The sequence below is a fragment of the Fundulus heteroclitus genome, unplaced genomic scaffold (assembly GCF_011125445.2).
Source record: "Fundulus heteroclitus isolate FHET01 unplaced genomic scaffold, MU-UCD_Fhet_4.1 scaffold_122, whole genome shotgun sequence".
Taxonomy (NCBI): Eukaryota; Metazoa; Chordata; class Actinopteri; order Cyprinodontiformes; family Fundulidae; genus Fundulus; species Fundulus heteroclitus.
Window position 1 is genome coordinate 580,657 of NW_023396534.1, and position 11,785 is coordinate 592,441.

The 11,785-nt window shown below is 40.2% G+C and overlaps 1 protein-coding gene across 1 annotated transcript in view; it reads left to right on the top strand.

Moving 5' to 3' along the window:
* LOC118558327 overlaps positions 1–11,785 on the top strand; it is a 254,277-nt gene that overhangs the window by 232,162 nt on the left and 10,330 nt on the right. The gene's annotated exons all lie outside the window — the stretch shown is intronic.

Genomic DNA, 11,785 nt, shown 5'->3' on the forward strand with positions numbered 1-11,785 from the left:
CCTCTGTCTGTAAGCCTCTGGTACTAACTCGTATGCAGTTAAAACAGCCAGTGGCATAAACCTTGCTTTGATCCACTGTAAGAGCAGAGTACGCCTCTTGAGCCTTGCCTGTCAAAACACACTGTAATAACAGCGTGCGATCTGAATCAGACCAACCCCTACTTTCGGCAACGCGCTCGAACAGGGAGAAAAATGAGTCAGGATCCCATCCTGAAAACCGAGGAACCAAACGCAGGGTGTTGGCAACATCAAAGGAGCTAGAAGTAGTCCTAGCGGAGATATCCAAAGAGGCATAGCCTGCACCTGCTGAACTCAACCTTCGCTCTTCCACCTCCAGTTTCTTCACCTCCAGCCTTTTCTGTTCTATTCCAGCTTGTAACAAGAGTAATTCCCTTTTTTGTTCAAAAGTCAAACCACCAAATACATCGGTTCCTAACAACGAACCGGCAGCCTGCAACTGAACTGGCTTAATCACACCAGAATCAGTCAAATTAGCCTTGATGATTGCTTTAATACTCTCCTTGGAGCGCTTATCACCGACCTCTAGTTTGAAATGATCGGCTATTTTTAACAGCTGTTCACGTGTACAGCGCTCCAACCCCTCCTCAGACGGATCCCCCAAAAAATCTTCAACAGCAGCCATGCCAGAAACCACTACCCACACAAAAACAAACAACGATAAGCCAAAGTTTACCGTACCGGTAGCACCCCATGTCAACAGAACCCAAACACAGCCACAACGACACAGCAGCCCTGCCCCTCTAACTACCGAAAGAAAAATCTAACTAAACTCCCCCCTAGTCTTCGGAAGTTACTTGTGGTGGGTATTTATGCACCGACGCCCGAGAGCCCGGAAAAGCAACCAATAAATGGCGACTCACCTGCAGCTCCGGATGTGCTCCCGAGACAACTGCTCTAACCACTTTCACAACACACTAATACCCCCCCCACAACAAGCTCCATAAGGGAAACCGTTGTTAAGCCTAACAGGGACAGGACCACCGCTACTCACCAAGACTGGCTGGGGCCGACAACTCAGAAGCTGCTATCTAAACACAGACTCCAAATCAGATACAGAATGGCTACCACACTCACCAAACCACAATGCTCGTCAACGCTCCCCAACAAAACAAACCAGAATGCCACACCAAACGGGTCCAAACTGACGAGCCCCCACTTGTCACGCCCAGCTCAAAGGCTATGACAAGAACGGGAGGCAGACGAGCAGATCTAGGTCAAAAAACATTTATTTAGAAGACCCATGTGTAGCGACCACAACTTGTAGTAGTGCACAAGTGCTGTTGCCTGCTCCCACCAGATTCCATCTGGAGGCCAAACCAAGCAGGGCGTGGCTCTTCTTCTTCTTTATGTTTTTTTTCTGGCGGTTGGCACGCAACGAAACGGTGCATTACCGCCACCAACTGGTTTGGAGTGTGGATCAGAATGACTTATAAATTAAACCAAACTACCAAAACAAAACAAACACCCCAAAAAAAAAAAAAAAAAAAAAAAAATTAAAATTAAATCCTATCAATTAAATTACTTAATCTAAGATAATGAAACATAATCCCATAACACTCATCTCTTGAATTACTTCTAGGCATTTCTATTAAATCAAATTTTATTCTTTTCCTTTTTAAATTTTTAACCATTTCCCTTCTTTCTTCTTCATATTTCTTACAGTATATCATAATATGCTCAACTGTTTCTTGTTCCCCACAATACTCACATCTTCCAGTGTTATGCTTCCCTATTTTGAATAATGTTCCATTTAATCCTGTGTGCCCAAATCTAAGTCTTGATATGATTGTTTCTTCCCTTCTGCTCCTCCCTGCACAACTCATTTCTCCCACTCTCCTCTGAATCATGTACAGCCACCGTCCTTTCCTCTCTTCCTCCCATTGCTTTTGCCACCTTTCCTTCATCTTCTGTTTAATAATGCTCTTTACTTCCATCTTACTAACTTTAATTGAGATATCTATGCTTTCTCTAATTGTAGCCTCTTTTGCAACCTTATCTGCCATTTCATTTCCTTTTATTCCCATATGTGCTGGTACCCACAAAAATATAACTGTAATTCCCATCATTTGAATTCTGAACAATGTTTGCTGGATTTCTATTAAAATATCTGGTCTACTATCTGAATGACTTCTCTGTAAACTGATTAATGATGAAGATGAATCTGAACAAATTATTACTCTCAGTGGTCTTATTTCCTCTACCCATTGTACTGCCAACAGAATTGCTACCATTTCTCCTGTATATACTGATATGTTATCACTGATCCTCTTTCCTATTGTAATTTTAAACTCTGGAACAATAACTGATACTCCTATCTTATTAACTAAACTTTTTGATGCATCTGTGTATATCTGAAGGAAACTATAATAACTGTTAATATATTTCTGTATTGTATCTGAATTCAAAATAAACTCCCTATCTTTGTTTTTCTTTTTTAACAATTTAAAATCTACTTTTGTTTCAGGTACTATCCAAGGTGGAACTGCTGGCATTGGTACTGTCGGACTGAAAATTAAATCAACTAATTCTAACTATGTTGCTTTTTGTTTAACTGTCCATCCAAAGCTATTTCTCTCCCTTTTCTCCATTTCCCAACAAGACTTTAAAGTGCTTTGTGCCGGGTGATTATCACTATGACCTTTTAAATTAGCCCAATAATTCAGAGACAACTGAGTTCTTCTCAGCTCTAATGGCATTTCTCCCATTTCCACCTGGAGTGCTGCTGTTGGAGTTGTTTTAAATGCCCCTGTACATAATCTCAAAGCCTGAAACTGGATGTTGTCTAACTTTTTTAAAGATGAACTCGATGCAGATCCATACACCACACAACCATAATCCAGTACTGACCTAATTAATCCGCAGTAAATGGCCTTCAATGCTTTTCTATCAGCCCCCCAATCACTTCCCACCAAACATCTCATAACATTTAACACCTTCCTACATTTGTCCTGTATTTTCTGTATATGTACACTCCATGTTATCCCCTCATCAAACCATAACCCCAAAAACTTAAAGTGCTTTACTCTTTCTAATTCTTGATTATACATTTTTAGTTTTATCTCTGTACTAATTCTTTTCTTTGAAAAAAACATTGTCTTTGTCTACTGAGAATTTGAAACCCCATTTATATGACCACTGTTCTATTTCTGTTATTGCATCCTGTAGCTTTTTAACAATAAATTTAACATTTTTTCCCCTCTTCCAAATTGCCCCATCATCCGCAAAAAGAGAAAACCCCATCCCATTCCCTATTTCCTTGAAAACATCATTAATTAATATAGAGAATAATAAAGGAGTCACTATGCTCCCTTGTGGTGTTCCGTTCTCTACAGTATAAAATATTGTAAATATTGTAGTAAAAAATCCTTAATCCATCTATATATTCGCCCTTTGATACCTAATTGACACAGTCTAATTAACAATCCTTCTCTCCACATCATATCATACGCCTTCTCTATGTCAAAGAAGACAGCCACCACACTTTCTTTGTTAACCTGTGCTTTTCTAATTTCATGTTCTAAACATACAGCTGGATCCATTGTATTTCTCCCTTTCCTAAAACCACTTTGGTATTCAGCTATATATCCTTTCTTTTCCATATAATATGTTAGCCTTTCATTTATCATTTTCTCCATTATCTTACATATGTTAGATGTTAAAGCAATTGGTCTATAATTTCCTGGATTAGTACAATCTTTTCCTGGTTTGCGTATTGGCACCACCACAGCCTCCTTCCAGCTCTGTGGCAGTTTCCCATCCTCCCATACTTTATTATATAATTCTAATAATACTTCCTTTGATTTTTTATTGAGTTGATTTATCATTACATAACAAATCTGATCCTTTCCTGGTGCTGACGTCTTGGATTTCTGGATAGCACGTTTTAGTTCTGTCATTGTAAAAGGTTTGTTTAGTAAATCATTATAATTTTCTTCTTGTTGCAAATCTTCATTCTCCCTTATGGTTTTTTCTCTCCCTCTTTTTCCTTCTTCACTAATATTATCTGAACTGTGAATTTTTACAAAAGTTTTAGCCAGCATCTCTGCCTTCTCCTCATCTCTCACCGCTATTATTTGTCCATCTTTTAAAACTGGGTATCCATACTCTCGTTTTATACCATTCGTTCTTTTTATCATACCCCAAACTTTACCAATCTCTGTCTCTCTTCCTACTGAACAACAAAACTTCCTCCAGTATTCTTTCTTTGCACTTTTTATAATTCTCCTTACATTTGCTTGAGATTTTTTATAATTAATAAAATTCTCAAAACAATGATTTCTTTTTACCAATTTAAAAGCTTTATTTCGAGATTTTATCGCTTTTTCACATTCCTTTGTCCACCATGGAACAATCTTATTTTTACGCTTTCCTTCCTTCTTTTTTATTGACTTTTCTGCAGCCTGTATACTCCCTACCTTTGAAGATCAGCTTTATTGCAGAGATCCTCTCAATAGTGATGTTACGTTATGTGCCGACGCTTCGAGGCGTGTGTCGAGTAATGGAGGGGGCGTTTCCGTGAAGCGCGTATCGAGGCTTGCTTCATTTAGGGGAGGAGCCCAAAACGATGACGTCTGAAGCCTCGCTGCCCAGCTGTACCACGTGACTGCTTCGGGAAGTGGTTCAGATTTCGGCGCGGGGTTTGACAGCTTTTAGAAACCCCACAGGCTTCATTCAAAATGTGGGTTGTTGTAGGCGAGTTGCAGTCAGTTGAGAGAGTGGATAGAGTTTTGATAGTTTGGATAGCAGAGTTTGGATAATGGTTATTTAGTTTGAGACAGTTAGTTTGGTGTTTGGAGAGTTTAGGAGAGAGATAGATAGATAGGAGATCAGTGCTCTCAACTATCACGCATTGACCGTCACTGACTTCACACGGTCACACGCAAACATGGAATTTTTCACGCATAAAAATCCCAACGCCCATCTGGGCAGCGGACGATAAAAACTCCGCCTTCTGCTGAGATGTTTCAGCTTCTTTCACAGCTTGTGGCCATCAGTAATTCCTGCTGCAGTTCATGTTAACAGAGCAGCAGGAAGAGTGATCAGAGTTATGAATAATTTTAGTCTTAACCAACGGTTGAAAGTGTGCCGGTAAGGTCCTGTACTACGTACGCAGGAGGGGAGGGGGCGGGGGAAGAGAGCTGCTGCCAGATATTGCCTTCATTCAGAACCAGTGATGGCTGCACTCTGGATCATAAAACAGTTCTGCTCACCAGATGCAGTTTAAAACGCTACGTCTGGTTATAAGTTGTTTTTATTAATTCTGCATTTTTTAACTACATGCACCGTATTTCTGTGCCTCAGCGCTTCGATGCGCTTCTGCCGTGCGCTTTTTTCAGGTGCGCAAAATTACGTTACTTGTAATTTGGGTGCGCGCTTTCATTTTAAAGAACTTGTAACATCAGGAGGTTGATCTCAGACCGGTCAGCTCCTATGATCACTGTATAGGAGCCCTTTACAGTTTTTATTTATGCATTTCCCCCCTGTTTATCCCTCGCACGCAGCGCACCATCGGGTAAAATCCTCCCACCTCACCGCCCAGAGCGCACTGAGGAGAGCAATAGAGATTTGTCTGGTCGACTGAGATGAGAAACCTGTTGCTGTGAAAGGTGATATAGGTTATAAACTGTTACTGTCTAGAATTGCATTGAGCTGAAAAGAGAGGAGACATCAGCAGCTGGATCGTGCGTAAAGACGCAGCGGGAACCTCTGTGTGCTTCAGTGTTGCTGCTGAAGGGAAACTGTGGGACCGTATAGTACTGGGCTAATCATTGGTCACAGTAACCCAATCTGTACAAACTTGCACTTATTTATTTATGCACCCCGGCATCATCTGTGCCATGTGAGCGTGTCTTTTCAAAGGTTGGAGAAGTAGTATCAAAAAAGAGAAATCATTTGAAACCAAAAACTGTGGAGAAATTGTTGTTTCTTAATAAAAATGCATGAAATCATCCAAGTTACACAAGCATTAGCCTATTCACTACCCCCTGCCTAGTTCCACAAGCACTTTCATTGTCCTCTGCCTGATTAAGCCCATGCCATTTTTCTAGAGTCACAGAAAAACATTATTACACAACATGCCATATCATGTCACTACTATTTTGGGAATAATTACAAACAGAGAATACATTCAAACAATATTTTATTGTACACATGTGTTTACAAAATTTATGTAGACAAATGATTTCGTCCTACACCTTCTGTGAAGTCATTCCCAAGAGCCATAATAGACAAAAATGATATGCATCACACGTGTTAAGATACAGCTGGCTGTGATTATACAACTTGCCAGTAGGTGGTGCTGTGTGCACATGAACCGTCAAGAAATGAACCTTTTCTCGAACCAGTTGGCTGAGTGGTTCAATGCCTCATGAGGCTTCAACTCACCATCACTACCAGTTAGCAGTTCTCTGGAGACACCGGGGCACAGAGCAGAACCTCTCCAGGAACAAACAGTGAACGAACAGTCTTTAGAGTGACTGGCAGGACTAACCTTAACAACAGGAGCAAAACAAAGCTTCCAAGGCAAAACGGGGACTGGCATGTAGAGGTGTGGAATGATGACGGCCCAGTGCTGAACTGAAGGCAGAGGCAGGTATAAATAGAGCACTTCACAGGTGAAACAAGGGTCTGACTAATTAACTGGTAAATGATATCAGGTGTGACTGACTGCTGAGGAGGTGAAGTGAAAATTGACAGAAAATAACTGATGACTGAAAACTAACAATAAATAAAGTCAAACCTAACCCAAAAGAGATGAAAAAATGAAAATAACAGAAAAACAAAGCCAAACCAAAACTCAACCATGACAATCAGGACATGAATAAAAGATCATCTGTTCCTCAGCAGCTCTTAAAATGAGGGAAATACAACAGCAGCACAGATTCCATTGGGTCATTATTTAGTGAACAGAACCAGAAGCAGAACCCTGAAGCAGTGAGTGAAAAACTAAGTCCATCCTTTCTGCTTCCACAGCAGGTCAGAGGCTCAGTAGCTGCAAGGAGCTGCTGATCACATGACAATCTGCACTTTAACCATTTTTAGCCCTTTAACACTAAACAACAATTAGTTGATGCTTTGCTGGAATTATGGCATCAAAACAGAAGCAGATAAACAAGATAAAAACCAAGAATCCACTAAAAATACAAACTAACACCAAATAATGATAAAAATCCATCAAAGTAACAAAGTAAACTGTAGTCCTTAATATCAGCACACTGCTGCTGCTAAAATGAGCCGTTGTTCTAATGCAGATTATTACTAGAGCTCCTAGAGAATTATTTCTCCTTATTTTAGTGCTGCTGAGCAGAGTGTCGACAGTCTCTGGTTAAAATCAGCATCAGCTGAGGATGTTCTGAAGATCCAGGTTGAAACCCTGATTTCATTTCAAACCATCAAAGTGAATTTAAAGTCAGAGTCAGAGAAAAGAGCAGAGAGGAGGCAGCTTGGTCCAAACTCCTTCTTTCCACCTGCAGCTGTTTTCCAGCTGTTCTCCACAGGTGGAGGCTGGATGTTTGGGAGGAGAGAAGCGGCACATTGAAGCTCCAGATGTTCACAGCTGGATTCTTCCCACAGCAGCTGGAACAATTGCACAGATGAAATGATTGAGTCCTGAAAAATGGGATGTTTGGATGTGATCAGGTCTGCAGATGCCACTGACTGGGATTTGTGAAGAAAATGTCTCTCAGAGCTGTGAAGAGCTGTGCTTCTTTAGAGGGAAAGCTCTGAAATCTTCACTCCTCCCATCCAGTGGTGTTCAGGTGGGCTCAATGGAGCGCACCCAGCAGGACTTGATCTGAATCAACTCCATTTGATTTCTAAGCACAAAGAAAAAGCCTCTAACAGTTCTGTGTGTATTGATGGAAAATGGCTTTTAGTAAAAAGCTCCAAGTGTGGATCAGATTTCTGAGCTTCAGCAGCAACCAGAACTGTTGCTTAAAGCTGAAGTTAGAAGTCAGAGAAAAGCTGCAAAAGAAAATCAAAGCAGCGACTCAGACGTTCTTTCCTTCCATGAAGCTCATTGATTGTTGGCAACACATCACACACAGCACAGTAGAAACATGAAGCTTCTGCTTTTAAAAGCAACTCATGGCTTTCATCTTTTCAGCTTTTAGTGCAACACAAACATCTGGACTAAAACTGATGTGAGAGCAGCTTCTGGTTCCTGAACAACGGCTCTGGAACGTTGATTTCTGCACTTTTCCAGCATCTGGAACATTCCAGCTCCACAGTTCACATGTTAGCTTGCTGTCAATGTTGCTAGTAAACCTTTAGTACGTGTTCAGTGGACAATTTGGATTCAGCTTGACAGGAGAACACCTCCAGATGTTACTCAACACATTTCATTAAGATATGATGTGGAATTTCACATTTAAAGCTCATCAACATGTGACTTTACAATTCTATTGATCAAAACTGCTGAGGTTTACATTGCCACACTATGTACATACTAATTACACAGAAAATAAAACAAGGTCCAGAAAAAAGCTGAACTAGAAACAGGTAAGTATAAAATGTTGAAATGATGAAGAACATTTCCATAGTTTGCTGCCACAGAACTTTGGTTCCAACAACACAATAGACGGTTCCAGCTGGATTCCCTCAGAGCTTTCAGGACATCTTCTTGTCAGCCTAGGCACGGCTCATGGAACCATCTGCCACACGTGTCCCTGGATCTGCACAACAACTTACACAATATACACATTAGGGGACAAGGAGGTGGCTTTTGCTGGCTTCATACTATCTTTTCATCGTCACATTTGGTTATTGAACAACTACAGAACGGGTCAAGCTATGTTCCAGAAAATGAGTTTTTATCAAATCAATAAATGATTAAAATCTGGGAGTCAGCCCCAGGTAAGATGGCCGCCACATCAGCTCAGCTACTGGGAAGCTTAATGAAATGAACTCAAAGAATGTCACATGTATTGTTTTCTATATTTCTGTGGAGGTAAATGTTCTTCATCCAAACACTGACTTCTACAGCCAATCACTTTACTACCTTTGGAACACAGAGAAATTACTTTTAAAAGTCACAGCTGCTTCTTTGATGAAGTTATCTCAGTAATATGTTCATAGGAAACTCTCCTGAAGTAATCCCTGGGGATTTTCCCTCACCACATCATCATTATCATCATTATCTTTTTACAGTGTATTCTAAATACTGATATATCTATAACAATGGCACATAAAACATGTGAACACTAATCGCTTCATTTCACATATTCCACTAAAACAGAACATCCAATAACATCCAATTAAAGTAATATTATTTCATTTTAAAACCCTTGATGATCTGCTTTCCCTCAGTGACTGTTAGACCTGTATTTTTACTTTATGCTCTAAAACTAAGTCAGTTCACAGATTCACAACGTTCTGAATAAGCATTGTTACTGAGGTACAGGTATACAAATGACTAAATAATTACAAATGCTAATGCGAGTGAGCAATCAGGCCTTCATCTGACTTAGTAGCTGACTAAGCTGGCATTTAGTTACCTGCAGACAATCTGAAAGCCGTCTACTGTTTTCATGCTGCAGATCCTGCTGAGGATTAGCTGAATATAGCATGATCACACGTCCATTATGACACCATGAAATGCTCCACATGCTGAGGATTCAGTTACTAAACGGCAGAAAATCAGCACCAAACAATACATTTACTCAGCCAGTTTGTAACTGGAGGCTCTGGCTGCTTTTACCATAGAACACAAGGAGCAGTTGTTCCATGAATCAAAGTCTACAATGGCAGAAAATAGGTAACATCACCTTTATGGTTCCATGTGTTCCATCCACTAAGATCAGCTCCATGTTCAGAGGTCACACTACCACATCTTCATAGAAAACAAGCTTCCATCCTTTTCTGTTGCTGCTATGTGTTAAACTACAGGATCATTGTTATCTGTCAACATCCAGATCATATTTATAATGAAGCAATGCAGTTTGCAGACAATCCCAATGAAGTGTGACAGAGTTTGTGAAAACCAAATGATCTGCTGAAGCTAGATGTGGCCAGCAAGGCAACAGGGATGCAGCTACGCTGTTTTTCTCTGCCCACATCATCCAACCTATTGCTGGGACATTTACAGTAAAGCTTAACACTTCAGGGCCAACCTAAAAACCTGCCTTTGTTACACATGCAGAGAATCTTTATTACTACATAGAGACCAACATTTTAAGCTCTGCTCATTTTGAAGAAGATTCTTGACATTCTTTGGAAGAGTTAAATGTGACAGTGATGTGTGTTTGAAATGTGAAATAAATGCAGTTTATGTAAATAGTAAATGCTTTCATATTTATGAAGGTGTGCTGTGAATCCTTGAATAAATAGCTTTTTACCTCTTGGTGCACCTTTTAAATTCTTTTTTGTCTGGGCCATCTTTTTAACTACCTTAGTGATTTCAACCAGATGTTGACAGTGAACACCTCATGCGTATACGGAGCTCTAGAATGATTCCAGTTGCTTTATGTCGTTGCCGTTGCTTTCTCTAGCTGCCCTTTTGTCTTCTAATGCTCCAGTTTAGTTCAACTCTGGCTAGATTTCACCGTGTTAACTCCAAACTTGTTGCAGTCCGCCCTCATCATTCTTCCTTCAGCCAAGATGCGGCTGACACTCATGTTTGTGTGGAAGCAGAATAATAATCAAATAATAAGAAGAAGCTGCTGCATATGTCTCTATGCTTGCATCCAAAGCCTTGAGTGAAGGCGTATCATGAAGGGGAGAAGTTGCCAGGTTCCATATTTCATAAACTGTTTCTGTTGGGACTCAACTGGATGGCGTAATGCCCAAAGCTTCTGACCACAGATGTGCTTAATGCCACAATTTCTGCCATGCAGTGAGAGGCGTTTTAGTACCAAATGTTTCCCTCCTACATGCACTCTGGACTGGAAACACTGAGAGCTACTTTTTAGGATCTGATTGAATGTGACTTTGTAAAGAGCCTTGAGATGACGTGTTGTGAACTGGCGCTATAGAAATAAAATCTAATTGAAGTGAAAACATTTTAGTGTGGTTATTGTGGAGCATTACCTGATCACTGCTTGTTCCACAGGCTAAAAAACATTCTTTGGGGATTTAACAGGACATGAAGTTTCTTTTTCTTTGTCTCTATGTAACTATAAATGTCATCAAATAGTCGGCTTTTATCACTTCCATGCGTTTCATATTCCACATGACATAAATGTCTTAATGTGGGCGTGGCCAGCAGATTTTGTAGCATCTCCCTAAACAGAGCTTAGACACTGAAACAAGGTTTACCACTTTGCAATATACTCTAGTTGCATATTCTATATATTAGCTATACATGGCAATATTTAGCCCTAAAATCCCTGCCTGGTCCTACCTGATGCCGTCAGTATTTGTTCACCCAGAGCAACTCTTTCCTTTTCCATGTTCTTTTTGATGTAGAAAAGCTGATGGCTGGAATTTTTGGAAAAGCTTTCCTCACTTCCCTTGTGATCTAAAAAAGGCAGAATATTAATTTTGTATTATTTGTAATATTCAATAGTTTGTTTCTGTTGTAGTTCCATATTTCTGCCAGCAGGGAGCGTATTCACAACTACAAGCTCTACGCGCTTCTTCTTTTGTCTTTTTTCTCTTTGCGCTGATGCCGTTACTGCAGTTTAGAGAGAGTTAGAACAGGAGGCGTCAATATAACTAGTTACTAAGTAAATACTGATTAAAACTGTGTTATATCTTGAGTTATTGATCCTAGGAGATTATCTGCACCTGCCAGGAGGGTTTCTGGTTGCGGGACATCACCGTGTTG